Raw genomic sequence first — 6,108 nt, 5'->3', positions numbered from 1 at the left:
CTGAAGTTCGAATAAATTATTTGAAAGGAAATATTATTGTCTCATCATGATCCTCAAGATATAACTCATTTGCAAAGTTAAACAAATTGAATATCAGCTGCTAATGCTCCAAACGAAATAGATATCCATGTAGGATATTCTAACATTGCAAATGAGTCTCAACCGTGCCTGAAGCACGGTAGACCAATCGGTTCCAAATATAAAAAACCTCGAATACGAAAAGGAGCTTAAAGGAAAGATAACCCAAACGAGGATATAGAAACTTTAAAAGAGTGTTCTGACATAATCGATTTTCCAGTTCCAGAAGAACTGATCAGGTACGTAAAATTTATGAAATATCAATTAATTATGTCATGAATGAAAGATCTCAGTGGAATGAGATGGAACCGAAATGAAGTCAACATTGACGTGTTTTTGCATATAATATAGCGCTATATGGGATAAGTAATAACGAGGATCACGGGTTAAAGTCTATTAAAGTTATAGATAATGAAAATATTTACAAATGAAAAGAGACAATTCTAGTGAAATCAAACTCGCTTCATAAAGCAGATTTTTTTGGACTTGTAGTCCACACACTTGAAGGTGTGAAGTTAAATGGATATATATGACTTTTCGCGCGAAAGGGGAATTAAATTGGTAAAATACATGTATATAGAGTTTGATATGTTCACCGGAAGTGAATTAGTAAATGTCTACCATTTATTTTTAATAGACAACTATTTTTAAGAGACATATTCACCTGAAGTGAATTCAAGAACTTTTCCATACTTGGTTAAGTTTAGTAGCACATGAAAGGATCAAATTATATGAATGATGCGCTACAATTTATTTGTATCACTCACTTAATAGTGATGATTATATGAAACTCCCTGAAGGATTTCATTTGCATAAGACATACTATCAAAACTATTGAAAAGATGGCATCATTTGTCCATTTTAAGGATTTGGAAATGAACTTGTTATAATTGAATTTATGATAATGACATAAATATTATTAGAACTCCTGAAGAGATTCTAAATTTTATTATATAAAGGTTGATATGGACAAATCTCATCCATTGTCTACTCCAATGGTTGTTAGATCTTTATATGTGGAGAAAGATCCTTTCAGACCTCAAGAAGAAGGGTGAAGAACTACTTGGTCCTGAAGTACCATATCTCAGTGCAATAGGAGCATTGATGTATCTTGCTAATTATACACGTCCTGATATATTATTTATGTCAATTTATTATCAAGATATAGTTCTTCACCTACACGAAGACATTGGAACGGAGTCAAACATGTACTTCGTTACCTTCGAGGTACAATGGATATGGGATTGTTTTTTCCCAAAGCACCCAAACTATAATTAATTGGTTATACAGATGTAGGTTATTTGTCAGATCCTCATCATGGTAGATCATAAACAAATTACTTGTTTAGAAGTGGAGATACAACCATTTCATGGAGATCTGTAAAGCAGACCATAACAGCAACATCATCAAATCATGCAAAACTTTCAGCACTTCACGAGGCAAGTAGAGAATGTGTTTGATTAAGGTCTTTGATTCAACATATACAAAATAATTGTGGTTTATCTTTTGGAAGAATGGATGCAACAATTATTTATGAAGATAATACAACATGTATTGCTCAGTTGAAAGAAGGATACATTAAAGGAGACCGAACAAAACATATTTCTCCCAAATTCTTTTTCACTCATGATCTTCAGAAGAATGATGATATCAATATTCAACAAATTTGTTCGTGTGATAATCTTGCATATGTTTTTACAATGTCACTCCCAATTAAAGCTTTTGAGAAACTTATATTAAGAATTGGTCTTCGCCGTCTAAGAGATATTTATCTTCATGAGGGGGAGAAATAAATGTGTTATGCACTCTTTTTCCCTTCACCAAGGTTTTATCCCATTGGGTTTTCCTGGTAAGGTTTTTAACGAGGCAGCTCACACTCAAAGGGATATTGTACTTTTTTCCTTCACTAGAATTTTTCCCACTGGGTTTTATTTTAGTAAGGTTTTAATGAGGCATATCCTTGATGGACATCCAAGGGGGAGTGTTATAAATATTAATAGTGGATGTCCAAATAGCAAATGGGTTAATGGGCTATACTACTAGATTATTGGGCTTAGTCCATAATCTATTCTATTTCCCTGTAAATAGAGCTAATTTGTAACATTTTCAAACACACCAGAGAATAATAATATTTCTTTCTATTCTCTGTTTCTCTCATTCTCTCTATTATTGTTTCTATTTACTTAGTTTTATAACATAAACTATTTTAATTTTTTTATTTTTGGTAATAAAAGAGGGCTGACGCTCAGAAAACGAAAAAAACTACAAAGTTACATGAATGTTTCTAGGCATACTATCCCCAGAAATGTCATCAAAAAGGAGACTAGAGACCTCACTAGGAGGAGTATCCATAACATGAAAGTTAAAAGAGTCCATAGAAAAACTAAGACTGGCTAGCCAATCAGCACTCGTGTTTCCTTCTCCTATTTTAATTTTAAAACACTAATTTTATTCCTTCAAAAAAACACTAATTTTATATTGAATTGATGCAAGTTCTATGTTCTTTAGTATGTTCACTAATGTTTGTTCTTAGTTGTGTTCAAGTTTGAATCTGTGTTAAGGAATCGTTGTTCGAAATCGTGTTCTTGGTGAAGAAGAACAGACGTGTATAACTTCTTTTTGCTAGATTGAATAGAGTGCAAACTGGTAACTGGTAAGTATTATGTTGTGAGGAAAAATTGTAGGGTCAATAACACGGTGTGAATGATGTTAGTGGATTAGTTCATTTACCTAAGTATATATATAACAATGTGGGAGGATATCTCATGAATAGGGTTGCAAAACAAGATATTTTTTTGGTGGATTCCAAGATATGATTATGCATATTCCTAGAAAGAGAGTAGCTATAGATAAAAGATGAAACAAATTTGAAGTGGAAAACTCTATGGAGGAAGTAGATTTCTTGTAGACATTGCGAAGAGATCTTGTAATTGTAAACTTTGGAAATTAGTGGATAATCCATGCAGACATGCTGTGGCTACCATATTACAACCTAAGGGTTAATGATTGTTACTCAATATATGTTATAACTTCAACGTAAGTCCTATCAAACATTCCCCGATCATAGGACTACAACATGATGAACCATTACATAAGATCAAACATGATGAACTAGTTACTAAGGAAAAAACTTGCACCACTAATTCCTAAGATAAAACATGCAAAAGTAGTTACAAAGGTTTATTTCACCATATTAATGAGTGGAAGGACTGTATATTTAATTTTGGACCTATCAAACTTAGTGCACCTCGAACTGAACAATCAAAGCCAATTCAAATTGATGATGATGAACCTAAAGATGGAGATGATGAATTAACTCAAAAGTAGATAAATGATCTCAAAGTTGGAACATGTTTAAGGACATAAAGGAAACTTCTTTGAATTTGTAATGTTTCAAGTTTTTTCATTCATGGAATAAACCAACATATGTAATTATGAACAATCTATTTTGGCTGTACTTTGTTGTTTTAGTTGTGTATCACCAATTTGGTCTTAAAAATGTGGACTTTGGTCTCATAAATGATATTTTGTCTTTAAAAAAAAATTGAAGATTTTGTAAAAAGGAAATTATTTTCGTGAGTTTAAAAAAAATAGAGGAACCAAAAATGTAATTATAACAAAAAAAATGTAAAATCATACAATATTTTAATTTAATATAAAATATAGATTTTAAACAACATAAAATATCTAAATCAAACATTTTTATGTATTAATTGAAACAAATTTAATTAAAATAATTAATTAAAATTTTATGTTGAGTCTAAATTAAACTAACCTATGTTCTATTCCATATTTGGAGACAAAAAAATGAATTTATAGGTGTAAAAATAATATTGACATGTTTGGAGTAAAATCAATTTTGTCCCCATAAGTTTTTGATCCTTATAAATATTTTAAATTTTGTTTTTAAACCATTTAAAAAAATTCGTAAGCTTTAGTTCCAAATACTTTGCGCCATGACTTTTCATTCATGTCTAAGTAAACAAAATTTTATGAAAATTGCTAGCAACACACTTTTCAACACACTCTCTTTGATTGGTTAAAATTCATATGGGGCTTACTAAATTTATATGAAATCCACATGATTTAGTGGGACCCATATAAATTATTTTAACCAATCAAAGAGAGTGTTTTTATTAATTTAATATAAAATTTAGATTTTAAACAATATAAAATATCTAAATCAAACATTTTTTATGTATTAATTGAAACAGGTTTATTTAAAATAGTTAATTAAAATTTTATGTTGAGTCTAAATAAAACTAAACCTATGTTGTATTCCACATTTGGAGACAAAAAAAATTAATTTATAGGTGTAAAACTAATTTTGACATGTTTGGAGTAAAATCGATTTTGTCCCCATAATAATTTGACTCTTTCTAGTCTCACCCCATATAATTTTAGTTACACCCAAATTTATTTAAAATTTTACAATAATACCAAAATTGTCCTCTTCATGTAAATTTCTAAAAACCCTTATTTCATTATCATTCTAAACCCTCACCCCTTTTTCACCCACAAACCACCATGGATATGCAATCAATACCTACTAAAATCGCCAATTAAATCAACATCTCATCCATTGATACGTACTCGATTCATACAAGTAAGTGAATTTCATAATTTTCTTCGAGTTTCTATTTATCGTTTGCTCTATGATTTATTTGATGTTGTTAATTTTACCATGGATGTTTATCGTTATTGTTAATTTCACGTTTTTCTGTCGATTTGTTTGATTTAATTTTACGTAGAAGGGTAACGTAATTTACGTTTACATAGGTCTCACGTGAATTTAGTTTACGTACATATTCTAAAGAGGAATAACATACACGTAAACTCAGTTTACATGAACTTAAGTAAAATCAGTTTACATGAACTTAAGTAAACTCAGTTTACATAAACTCAGTTTTCGTAGTATATGTAAACTCAGTTTAGATAAACTACGTAAATTGAGTTTACATAAACTACGTAAACTCAGTTTACTTAAACTGTGTAAAATCAGTTTACGTTAGTTTACTTAACTTATGTAAACTCAATTTATGTAAACTCAGATTACATAAACTACGTAAACTTAGTTTACATAAACTGTGTAAACTCAGTTTACGTAGTGTATGTAAACTCAGTTTACATAAAATAATTTATTTTAATTAAAGGGTATATTAGTAATTTTGAGGTGTAACTTGGATTATTTGGGGTGTGGGTAGTATCTGTCTAATAATTTTATGGTTAAATAAGTTTTTTATCCTTATAAATATTTTAGATTTTGTTTTTAAATCCTTCAAAAAAAATTCATAAATTTTGGTTCCAAATACTTTGTGTCATGACTTGACTTTTCATTCATGTCTAAGTAAACAAAATTCAATTTTTTTTTGAAAGGAAAGTAAACAAAATTTAATGAAAATTGCTAGCAACACACTTTTCAACATACTCTTTTTGATTGGTTAAAATTCACATGGGACCCACTAAATTTATGAGATCCACGTGATTTAGTGGGAACCATATAAATTATTTTAACCAATCACATAGAGTGTTTTAAAAAGTTTGTGATAAAATGTGTTTTGCTAGCGTTCTTCAAATTTCATATAGGAAACAAAATTTCATATATTATAGGGTTAAAAACGTATTTGACTCTTAATTATAACTTAAAAGTTGAGTTTAAATATATGGCCTGTTTGTTACATATTAAAATAAAAGTGATTTTTCCATAAAATAATTTAGAGATTGAAAAAACCTTTTTTTTTAGAAGCTTCTCATAACAAATTCTCATTTGAAACTATTTTTAGATTTTCTTTAGATTCCGATTTTTTTAAAAGGTTGTAACAAACGGATGCAACACTCTTAAAAGGGATTATTTTTTAAAAAAAAAGTGATTTAAAACACCAAATTGACTAAAGCAAACTTGAATCAAAGAATTGACTTTCGATCTCTAATCAAAAGCAATCGGCTCACCAGACTCCAGAGACAAATCAGTAAGGTACCCCTCATCTCCAATCCGCCGAAGAAGACACCATAACCAGCCAAACCACTTGT

Source organism: Medicago sativa, chromosome 6, assembly GCF_051527215.1.
Source record: "Medicago sativa cultivar Bolivia chromosome 6, Bolivia_mono, whole genome shotgun sequence".
Lineage (NCBI taxonomy): Eukaryota > Viridiplantae > Streptophyta > Magnoliopsida > Fabales > Fabaceae > Medicago > Medicago sativa.
This window is presented reverse-complemented; position numbering follows the sequence as displayed.